The 11,931-nt window shown below is 43.2% G+C and overlaps 1 protein-coding gene across 1 annotated transcript in view; it reads right to left on the bottom strand.

Moving 5' to 3' along the window:
* The window catches only part of shisa7b (shisa family member 7), a 52,279-nt gene extending 40,659 nt beyond the window's left edge, over positions 1-11,620 (bottom strand). Inside the window, exon 1 of the mRNA XM_033975278.2 lies at positions 11,276-11,620. The gene's annotated coding sequence lies outside the window, so the exon portion shown is untranslated. The remainder of the gene's footprint in view (positions 1-11,275) is intronic.
* Positions 11,621-11,931: the final 311 nt, after the last annotated feature.

Consider the following 11,931-nt stretch of genomic DNA (forward strand, 5'->3'; position numbering starts at 1 on the left):
AAATAAAACACTGTAAACCTGTCCCAAGTTCTGCACGTCTTTGGTCCACCCCAACCCCTCCATTACGACAGCAACACAAGTCAACACAAGGCAGCACAAGGCAACACACATACACACATGCACACAAGAGAGAGAGGGAGAGGGAAAGAGAGAGATGAGGAGAGAGGGCAATTAAAAAAAAAACGACACCTCCAGTATGTGTACAAGAGGGAAAGAGAGGGGGAGAGAGAGAGCGGGAGAGGGAAAGCCATTACAGCGACTGACGCCTCCAGCATGTGTACGAGAGGGAAAGAGAGGGGAAGAAAGAGAAAGGAAGAGAGAGAAAGGGAGAGCCATTACAACTAGACATGCACTATCAGATATCCACTTTGAAATATCGAATATCGAAATGTCGATATCCTGGTTGAACAGAAAAAAAAGTGTAATAAGACTATTCAGTGGTCTCAGTCGGACCAGAAAATCTCAGAATGTTTGAAATGTTTAAATACAGAGTTGTTCTGATGTTACTTGAGAGAGAATAGAGAGAAGAGGAGAAAGGCAGAGAGGGGAAAGAGAGAGATGTACAGAGAGCGCCATAGGATGCAGCCAACAACTGTATCCTCAATAAAAAAGAGAGAGAGAGAGCTGGATTGAGAGAGAGGGAGTGAGTGAGAGAGAGAGAGAGAGAGGGGGGGGGGGGGGCACAACAACAACCAACATGAGATGTGAGAGAAGAGGAGCCAGAGCAAAGGAGGAAAGAGAGAAAGAGAGAGAGAGAGAGAGGATGTATACATGAGGTGGAGAGAGAGAGAGCGAAAGAGCATGAATTAAATATGGCCACACAGGGCAGTCTGGGGACATGTATAAAAACACTACAGAAACACGAGCCCAGAGGGACAAAGAGGCTGGTTACATTTACACAAGTAATTAACTCACAGTCCTATGGAGTCGGGTATTTCAGAAAAGGATTCATTTTTGGCAAGAAATAAAATATACTGGAGTTTGTCGCTTGTAGTATAAATAGTACTAGTAGCAGTGGTTGCAGCCGTAGTGGTAATAGTGGAGGAGTGAGGGTGATAGTAGTAGTAGTAGTAGTAGTAGTAGTTGTAGTAGCTGTAGTAATCGTAGTGGAGGAGTTAGGGTGGTGGTAGTAGTTGTAGTAACAGTAGCATTAGTTGTAGTAGTGGTAATAATGGAGGAGTGATGGTGGTGGTAATAGTTCTAATTTGCACATTTTAAATCACAATATTCATCTAAAATGACTTAATAAAAGAAACAAGTCTGTTGACTTCCACGTTGGAGAAATGAGCATTACAGTTGTGATTAGATTTATGTTTTAAAAACAGGATTCTGTTGAAAGTTCACTTTTTAAACATGTCCAGAAAAATGGACAAAATGACTGAAACTGACAAACTAATACAAGAATCTCATTTCAGAACATGTTTGTGCAGATCTAAACTACGGGTTTAGCCGTTTTTATGCAGAATAAAACAGGAGACTGTGTTTGTGGAGGAAATGATGGTACTTCAAAAACTACGTTCTTCCCATTTGAGTCCATTCAAACTGCGATTTTGATTCGACTGAATAAAAGCTCATGTTAACCCCTGGTGGACTGGAGGTCTGAGGTTTGACCCACTTCCTTTGCTCCAGTGTTTATACTGACGTGTTCCTGTCGTCAGAGAGTGACTCACCTGGTCTATGGTTTTGTTTCACTATTACTTTGGACTCACACCAGGCGGAACAATTAAGCTCATCTGAATCAGAATCACAATTTGACTATTGTCAAATCACACAGAAGTTCAGTCTTTCATGTCCTTCGCAGACAACAACATGTCCTGTCTCCACACTTTGTGATTTAGACCTCTTCAAAGACATTCAGACATACATGGGATTACTGTATTTGTGTATCTTGTCATAGCTCAGTCGTCTTTCACAAGGTTTTAATACAAATCAAGTTATAGACTCAGTACTTGTCTCCTACACATTTGCAATTAATATTTATTTTCCCAAAATACCTTGAAAAATCATTATTGACATAAAACTTAAAAAAAAATCTTACTTTATGCTTTGTATTTGCCATGGAAAGCATCATGGTCAGTGTAGTTTCATTTGCTGCTGCTGCAACAAAACACTGGCCCTCGTATAACTGTTCAGTGTACCACAAGAACTGTTTCTACAACCAGAAAGAAGATGAATTTAAACTAAAAGTATAAGGTAAGTACTACTGCACTAATGTAAATGGAAATATCCTCTATCAAAAAGCCTTCAGTCACCATGTTTTTTTGGGTTTTTTTTAATGGGGTAATAATTTGACTATAATTAATAAATGATGACAAGTTGACTATGGACCAGCATTGATACTAAAATGTTTACCTCAAATAGGCCTGAGTCTATTCCGATACCATGATGACAATAAAAACAGTATTTATTTAGACAATAGAATGTGATTTTCCACATTAAATGGTTGTACTTTCTTTTCTATTTCCATGTTCCATACTGGTGCATGTGTGTATACTAGTCTACGTGTCTTGTACTTGCTCTGATACAGCTCAACATCATTCTAAAGCTATTCAGGAAAGGTTCATTTCTGTCTTGTGAATGTGACTTTTTTAGTATCAGTACCTGCTCAAATGAGTATCTAGTTTTGATGCTAGTTTTAGTATCGTAAAGTATCTGGTTTTCATTTGAGAATCCTAACCTGCTCATATTAGTTGCCGTCAGAGGACTGCATTCTCTCTGATTATATGAACACAGTTTCTGTGGCGATGCATCATCTTGCACATGTGCAGGTCTCGTGTGCCGCGTGGAGCCCGCTGTGGTCGCCATGGTGATGTTCCTGTATCCATAGACTCCTGCGGCGCCACTCCACAGACCTGCTGTCTCTCACTAGGACACAATAACACTCATTTACCCTCACATTTAATTAACATAGTATCACATAAACCTGTGTGTAATAAGACAAGGCAGGATCAACTACACTCAACATGAAAATGAGTGAGGCTGTTGAATGTAACGCCCCTTCCCGCCCGTACTGTCGGTTTAGAAGGGAGCGGGCGCTTAGCCACGCTGTCAATCAAACGTGATGCTAACGCCAGCGGGAGCAAGCTCGGGGAAAGAAGGCACTTGATTTATCTATTAATATTCATATCTTGATTTACATACAAAATAGTGAAAAAAAACACCAGGATCATCATTTTAAGAGCAAAATTTTGACAGCAGCAGTTACAGAGAGAGAGATGACACTTTTTCAATGTAAAGTGAATTGAAGCCAGAGTCGATGAAGCGCGCCCATGATCTCTTCCTACTTAGAATGCGGCAGCTGACAGGTTAGCTATGTCTATTTATATACACAGTCTATGGTTGGCACAAAGTGATGATGATGATGATGTACCTGTAGTTTAGACCTCTATAAACATTTTCTGAAATACATGAGATTCTTGTATTCATTTATCAGTTCATTTTAATGCTCCTGTTGTTCAAAATGTGCACTTTGAACTCAATCCTAAAATCCTAAACATATATATACACACATAATCCAACCATGATCATATTACTTCACAATTAGATTTTTTCCCCCTCCAAAATACTGCAGCCTTATTAAAAAAAAATCTAAATAAAACAACGAGAGAGAATTTACCAACATGAATATTATAGAACCTTCAACCAAGAACCATTTGGCTAGAGGGACGTGTGTTATCTGGACCTTATTTGTGTGTTTCAGCTTCGTGTTTTATTTTGTTTAGATTCGTTAATTGGTCTTAACTTTTCATAATTCTTTAATGGAGAGCTAACACACAACTGCATCAAAATCTAAATATTTGCCTTGTAGGTCTATTTAATGTGAACAAAAATGTCAACTTTATATAAAATGAAAATGAAAATCACATGTTTACATAGGCATTTGACATTTGAACTATATGCACTATACTGTACCAAGGACACATCCAGCTCAGTCCTTGTATCTGCGTCATCAGAGACTATAATACTCCCTACAAAGGAAGCATGGGCAGAATGAATAAAACTACCACAATACACTGACTCGAAGTCCAGTACTAATGCAAAATAAGTCAAATATATCTACAGCAGTGGTGGTGGTGAAGGTATAAGACTAATCTCGCTCCCCCCTCCATAAGCCAGTATAAAGTGTAGCTCCTCAGGCCAGTACCTTCAGATGGAAATGACTCCCAGATGGCATCCAAAATGTCTTCATTTTAAAAACATTGTCCAGATGACTCATTTTAAAACCTTTTCTACCACGAAAGTAAAAGATATAATTTAGTGGTAACGGCAGCAGATTGTGTTAGCAGTTACATTAGTATTAGCAGTAATAATTAAAGTAGGAGTAGTTGTAGTAGTCATTGGATATATTAAAGAGGAGGTATGTTACTTCTATGGGGTATTAACTGCTAACACATTACATATTTACATCACCAGTGTTATCTTTTATTGTGTTAAAAATGCTAAATTCACCAAATACAAAATATTAACATGTAAACGTTTTTTGACATCGAGTCTCCCCTCCCTTTGCTCTCCGGGCTAAGTCACTCCCCCTTGAGCGCGCTAACACAACACAATCAGCGTGCATAATGAAACTACTACACATCGCACCAGGTTTGTGAAGTAGAAAAGAAATCAGATACTAATCGAAACTAGATACTCATCGATACTAAAAAGATCACATTCACATGAGAGAAATGAACCTTTCCTGAATATCTTAGAATGATCTTGAGCTGTATCTTTCACAAGTATAAGACACGTAGACTAGTATACACCCATGGAGCACTATGAACCTACTGGACACTGAGGGATTACACAGATATAAGGCCACATGGGAAAAAAAGTACTACCATTTAATGTTGAAAATCACATTATATTGTCTAAAAAAAAAAAGAGTGTTTTTATTGTCATCGTGGTATCGGAATCGGTATTGAGTCCATTCCTTAGTATGAAAATTGAGTTTAAAATGTTAGTATTGTGGCAGCTCTAGTCTCCACCTCTTTATCACATCAGATTGAACTGTAAAAGTGTGACAGCTCTGCGTGGTCTCTGTCGGCCATTGCTCCACATTCTGAGAAATGACGTGTTTTACCTTCATCGCTTCTCCCCCTTTTCACCCCTCCTCCTCCTCCTCCCCCTCCTCCTCTATCCCATAAACGCCCCCACTAACCCCCTCGATGTGGTTCTACAGGGGTCCGGTGGATTCAGGGCAGTTTGTCTCTGATTTGAGCCTTTTCACTCAGATTAATCAGCAGTGAGTCATAACAGAGGATGGATGGCAGCGGCTCTCCCTCCTCCTGCTCTGATACATGCAGTTTGTATGAAGCACAACACAGCCTGCACACAACAGGCAGCAGCTGTTAGCATGGCTGTTGTTAGCATTCAGATTATATAAAGACGTGGTATCGAAAACGGGTACCAAAACCGTATATTTCTCTTGATGGGTCATGGGAGAGCACTATGACTGTGTTTCAGATGACATCACAACGTTCAACTGCACAGTCATATTTAATACAGATGGGGGCAGCTCAAATGAATAGTCTTAAATGCAGATTTTTATTATAGTACAGTGAGTTCTGGGATCTATTTGTACATAGAAATCATCAGGTTCAGCATTTCTGGATTTACCTTTTGGATATTTCATGGCAAAGTACAATGTTAATGTATTTTGTCGATATGAAAAACTGGCTCATTATCGCATTCTAGTTATTGGTTTCCAGGCACGATCACTACAAATAAATGAAATTAAATTCTTCAGCATCTTGTACAAACTCCACACTCGTCTGTTTACACTTAAGGCACGTCGCATCTTTTTCCCAGAATGCTACAAAACTGATTACATGTCAAATCTCGTGCTTAAAAAGTAGAGGGAAGTGTATCTATGGACATTCAATGCAATTATCAGGAAAGTGTGTTGCTCGTGGAAACAACTTCAAAGCAGATAATCAGGGAAGTCAAGACAATTATGATCAGGCACTACATTATCATAAGAACTACATTAAAAGAATTTTGACATTTAGAAGTTCACGTCTGCACATAGACCATATCAAAACTGGGACGAAACTGGGGCTGAATTCAAAACTAATCTTGGACTAGACCAGAACTAAACCAGGACTAGAACAGGACAAAGCTGGGTCTAACATTTGGACTAGACTGGGCTCAAACCAGGATCCTACCACAACCAAACCAGTACCCAACTACGACTCGACCAGGACCCGACCAGGACCCGACCAGGACCCGACCAGGACCCGACCAGGACCCGACCAGGACCCGACCACGACCCAACCACGACCCAACCACGACCCAATCACGACCCAATCAGGACCCAACCCAACCCCAAGTTTGATTTTAAAAGCTCGTCTCACACTGGAGGAGTTGTCTATTACACAATGAAAGAAGGTTTCACTGTGGTTTGTTCGTGTTGTCATAGAGATGCACCAACACAGCTTCTTTAGTTCTGATACCGATTCTGATACTAAGCCAATACCTGATATCAACCGATACAGAATGAGAGAGAGAGAATGAAAACTGCATTTTTTTTCTCCAAGTTAAACAAAAATAAAATAAGACAAAACTGATCCAACTGTGTTATGTCGCTGTTATTTATCCCACAAGAAACCACAGAACAGCTTTGTGTAAATAGAAATTCCATTATGAGACTTTCTGGGCCAGTTACGACCTGTGAGTGGTCACAACAACTTAGATGTTCAATCAAGATGTCGTCTGAACTGATGTTTGGAAGTTGATCTGTTACAGCAAAAGTTTCAGTATCGATATTCGATACCAGTATCACATCAGTGCATCCCAAGTTATTAATGATCTTGAATAACTGTAATTTAATTAGAGAAGAGAGAGGAGAAGAGAGAGAGATGAGAGAAGAGAGGAGACAAGAGGAGAGGAAGATGAGAGAAGAGAGAGATGGGAGGAGAGACAGGAGAGGAGCGAGGAAAGAGATGAGAGGAGAGAGGTGAGAAGAGAGATGAGAGAGCGATGAGAGAGGAAAGAGATGAGAGGAGAGAGGTGAGAAGAGAGATGAGAGAGGAGAGAGACAAGACGAGAGAGGAGAGAAGAGAGTAGAGAGACAAGAGGAGGGGGAGGGGAGAGAGTAGAGAGAGGAGAGGAGAGAGAAACAAGAGGAGAGAGGAGAGTAGAGAGAGGAGAGGAGAGGAGAGAGAAACAAGAGGAGAGAGGAGAGTAGAGAGAGGAGAGGAGAGATATAAGGAGAGGAGAGAGAGATGAGAGAGAGACAAGAGGAGAGGGGAGAGGAGAGAGTAGAGAGAGGAGAGGAGAGAGACAAGAGGAGAGAAGAGAGTAGAGAGAGGACATCACAAGGTGGAGGAGAGAGAAACAAGAGGAGAGAGGAGAGTAGAGAGAGGAGAGGAGAGAGAAACAAGAGGAGAGAGGAGAGTAGAGAAAGGAGAGGAGAGAGACAAGGAGAGGAGAGAGAGATGAGAAGAGAGGAGATGAGAGAGGAGAGGAGGTGAGAGAAAAGAGAGAGGGGAGACGAGAGAGGAGATGAGAGGAAAGGAGGAGAGAAGAAAGGATAGAGGAGAGAGAGACAAAAGAAGAGAGGGGAGATGAGAGAGAGGAGATGAGAGGAGAGAAGAGAGTTGAGAGAAGAGGATCAGTGCGCTCCTAGCTGTCAGTAATCTTGAATAATTGTAATGCCATTTTTCTTCCCACATAAATTGCAGCAGAGACATAAATCATTGTGATGTCGGGGCTTGTACCAAATATCAGGTCACCTCTCCACCACAGGAGCTGGATCCCAAATGTATTTCATGATCTACACAGCGCAGGCTATTGGAGCACACATGTTATTAAAGAGGACAGAAACATGGACGTGTTGCCATTTATTTTGTGCCAATATATGACATGCGAGAGGAATAAGAAAAGTTATCTGAGTATTGTTGTGTGAAATGTATTCTGTGCTGGCAACCCCACTGAGTTTCATCACCTCAGCCACATGCGCCTCATAAAATCTGCATAAAGACAGAGTCACACAGGAGAGAACGGAGAGAGGACGAGAAGAGGGGAGAGGAGAGAAGAGAGAAGAGGGGAGGAGAGGAAAGAGATTAGAAGAGGAGAGGAGAGAAAGAGGAGAGGGAAGGAGAGAGAAGAGGAGAGAGAGATGAGAAGAGGGGAAAAGGGAGAGGAGAGGGGCGGCGAGAGAGAGAAGAGATGAGAGGAGAGGGGAGAGAAGAGGAGAGGAGAGAGAAGAGGGGAGAGGAAAGAGATGAGAAGAGGGGAGGAGAGACGAGGTGAGAGAAGAGAGGAGAGGGAAGGAGTGGAGAGAGGAGACGGGAGGGGAGAAGAAAAGAGAGAGAAGAGACAAGAGGAGAGGAGAGGAGAGCGGAGGGCAGGGGAGAGGAGAGGGGAAAAGGGGAGGGGAGAGGAGAAGAGAGAAGAGGAGATGAGAGGGGAGGGCAGGGGAGAGGAGAAGGGAGGGAAGAAGAGAAGAGACAAGAGGAGAGGAGAGGGGAGGGCAGGGGAGAGGGGAGAAGAGAGAGAGAAGAGGGGAGGGCAGGGGAGAGGAGAGGGAAGAAGAGAGAGAAGAGACAAGAGGAGAGGAGAGGGGAGGGAAGAAGAGAAGAGAGAGAAGAGACAAGAGGAGAGAAAGAGGAGAGGGAAGGAGAGAGAAGAGGAGAGAGAGATGAGAAGAGGGGAAAAGGGAGAGGAGAGGGGCGGCGAGAGAGAGAAGAGATGAGAGGAGAGGGGAGAGAAGAGGAGAGGAGAGAGAAGAGGGGAGAGGAAAGAGATGAGAAGAGGGGAGGAGAGACGAGGTGAGAGAAGAGAGGAGAGGGAAGGAGTGGAGAGAGGAGACGGGAGGGGAGAAGAAAAGAGAGAGAAGAGACAAGAGGAGAGGAGAGGAGAGCGGAGGGCAGGGGAGAGGAGAGGGGAAAAGGGGAGGGGAGAGGAGAAGAGAGAAGAGGAGATGAGAGGGGAGGGCAGGGGAGAGGAGAAGGGAGGGAAGAAGAGAAGAGACAAGAGGAGAGGAGAGGGGAGGGCAGGGGAGAGGGGAGAAGAGAGAGAGAAGAGGGGAGGGCAGGGGAGAGGAGAGGGAAGAAGAGAGAGAAGAGACAAGAGGAGAGGAGAGGGGAGGGAAGAAGAGAAGAGAGAGAAGAGACAAGAGGAGAGAGGAGAAGGAAGGAGAGGAGAGAGGAGAAGAGACAAGAGGAGAGAGAGGAGAAGGGAGGAGAGAGCAGAGGAGAGAAGGGAGGAGAAAGAAGAGAGAGAAATGGGGGAGGAGAGAAAAGAGAGGAGAGGAGAAGAGAGAAGAGTGGAGGAGGGAAGGAGAGAGAAAGACTAACTGTGATCGGGCATAAGACAAAAGCAAAAGCATTTGCCATAGACTATCACTGAATGGTAAAACTATTCCTTATTAGTGTTGTTAAAAGTATGGAAAACCAGATATTAAATCGATACTAAAACTAGTATTGAAACTATATAATCATTTGAACAAGTATCGATACTAAAAAATTCACAGAACAGAACAGAAATGAACCTTTCCTGAATATATTTAGAATGAGCTTGAGCTGTATCAGCACAAGTATAAGTATAAATGTAAAAGTATTCCCTGGTATCAAAATTGAGTTTGAAATTTTAGTACCGTGACCACATTATCCCGGGCCTCTCTGTGCGGAGTTTGCATGTTTCTGTGTTTGGCCGGGATTTCTTTAGTGGATATATGAGAAGAGAGAGTGAGCATAAGGTACAGAGGAGGGATGGTGAATATATATAAGGTGCAGAGGAGGGATATAGTGAGAGAAGGAAGCCTAGAGGAAAATCAAAGTGGAGACTTATGGATTTAGTTAAAGAGGACTGTCAATCTACTCACAAATCAATGTAATCCTCCCCAGTTAGAAGTAGGACTAAATGCAAGCATCGTTCTCTAACACACATGGCCCTGCTTTGGCTCTGCTAAAACACCATCCAAATTACATCCGGGTCGTTTAACCATCAGCAGCACCTACACACACTCCTACATGTTGGCTCGGTGTTAGGTAAGGCCAGTCAGAAGCAGTGATGGGACTTTCGGCTCTTCTATGGGATCCAAAAGACTGTCTCTTTTTATATGTACTTATATGACAGAAGCCAATGTGAGAACTCATTTTATGTACAGACTAATCACATGGAGAGAAATGACCAAGGCTTAGATGTGTTTAAATGGTTCAAACTGAGAGTGGGGGTGTGTTTACCCTTTTGGTATTATGAAAATCGAAATAAAACGTTGAACAACAGTAATAATAATCTTAAAACTAACTGTTACACTGGTGCCAAATGTTGTTTTATTGCGCACAAAGCTCTCCCTCGTGTTGTTACTCTGCCTCTGTCCCTCTTTCTTTCTGCGTTGATTCAGAGTTAATCTGTGTAAAAATGCATACAAATTAGAAAGAAAAAGATTCAGCTCAGTTCCAATCGTTCACCTTAAGGAACCGTTGAAAAGAGCCGACTCGTTCACTAGTCAGAAGTGAAGTACCCGCGCGCCCAGGAGAGAGGCAGCTGAGACGGGCGGTTTGCAGTCCTTTCTCCCCATTAGCATTCATAAGACGACTGCCACTTTACCCTCACGTGTTAAACAGACTCGGTGCGTCCAAGAGCGTGTGATTTTTGCGTTCTTCTTTTCCCAAAACCATTACGCATCGCACCAAACAACAGAACAGACATTTTTTTTTTTTTTGATATGCAACAGCAACCCGTTGACTCGTCCCGCTGAATGATGCTGCATAAGCCCATCACACTGAGGTACAGGGGGGGGGAAAGGGAGGGTTCGATGCGTTTCACGGCGCGCGCACTGTCCCTGCTGCACGTATAGTCTGTGGTAAAGCTCGCGTACGCACAGAACAGGGACGTAATTTCAACCGTGCTCGCTTGATTGACACTGCAGCAGCAACAACACAACAAGCAGGAAAAAAAAATCACACGGCCAGAGCATGTTTTTTTGTTGTTTTCCATAACCAAAAATGCGGCACCGTTGCATCCCCATTGGAACAAACACTGTATTCCACGTCAATTAAACCCAACCACGGCTCTCAAACAACGCCACATTGCACTACAAAGGCACACATGGCACACTTGCAGCAGAGGCGACACGTCAAATCAAATATGTTCCGTAATCTCGCAGTTGTCAATCAAAATCTCGTTCGTAGGCGCAACTTAACTACGACACTAATTGACAAGAGCCAGTTCCCGCTTAACCAAAACGCGCTTTTTGAAGTTGTTCAGGCTTACAACATGGCACGCCACTTCCACACGCAACCAGCCACACAACTGAAACATGAAACCAGCGAATACTCACCTTACTCCCCCCGATGTCGTCTCGGTTTGAATCCTGGTGTTACTCTTGCTGGTCATAAGGAAACGTGTCACCTACATATTTCATTGTAATCCTCACGTATTTTTGTCCGTGAATGGTTTGGAATTGACGCCGCGCTGCAGTGGAGAAGAATGGCTCCTCTTCGTTTATCACACGCGCAATTACGCACGGCGAGAGCGGTACAAAAAACTCAAACAAAAGGCGAGTAATTACAAAAATCAGTCACGTTTTCACAGCTTTTGTCGTTGTCTGAGTGGTGTCTTTTGCCTGCTGCTGCTGCTGCTCCTGCTGCTGATGTGACGCTCCTCTCTCTCCCTCTGTCTCACTAAATGAAACTGCTCTCAACCAGGTCCGCTGTGCTCCGCGGCTCTTGTATTGATTGGGTAAAAATGTGGCACACTGACTTCGCGTTCCTCAACTCCCATCCGCCGGACAGAACATCAGCCAATGGTAAAACGCGTAAAAGGGGGTGATTGGAAACGTGATTGGCCCCAAAGACTGAGTGAGTGAGTTCCCGATCCTCTTAAACCCGTTGAGTTTACAGTTAATGTGAAAGATTCATGCTCTACACTTGACCTCGCGTCTTACCATACAAACATTTACCGTCAGCGCGTTGGAACAGAGCATTACTCACCGGT

Source organism: Periophthalmus magnuspinnatus, chromosome 11 (genome assembly GCF_009829125.3).
Source record: "Periophthalmus magnuspinnatus isolate fPerMag1 chromosome 11, fPerMag1.2.pri, whole genome shotgun sequence".
In the NCBI taxonomy this organism is placed as follows: Eukaryota; Metazoa; Chordata; class Actinopteri; order Gobiiformes; family Gobiidae; genus Periophthalmus; species Periophthalmus magnuspinnatus.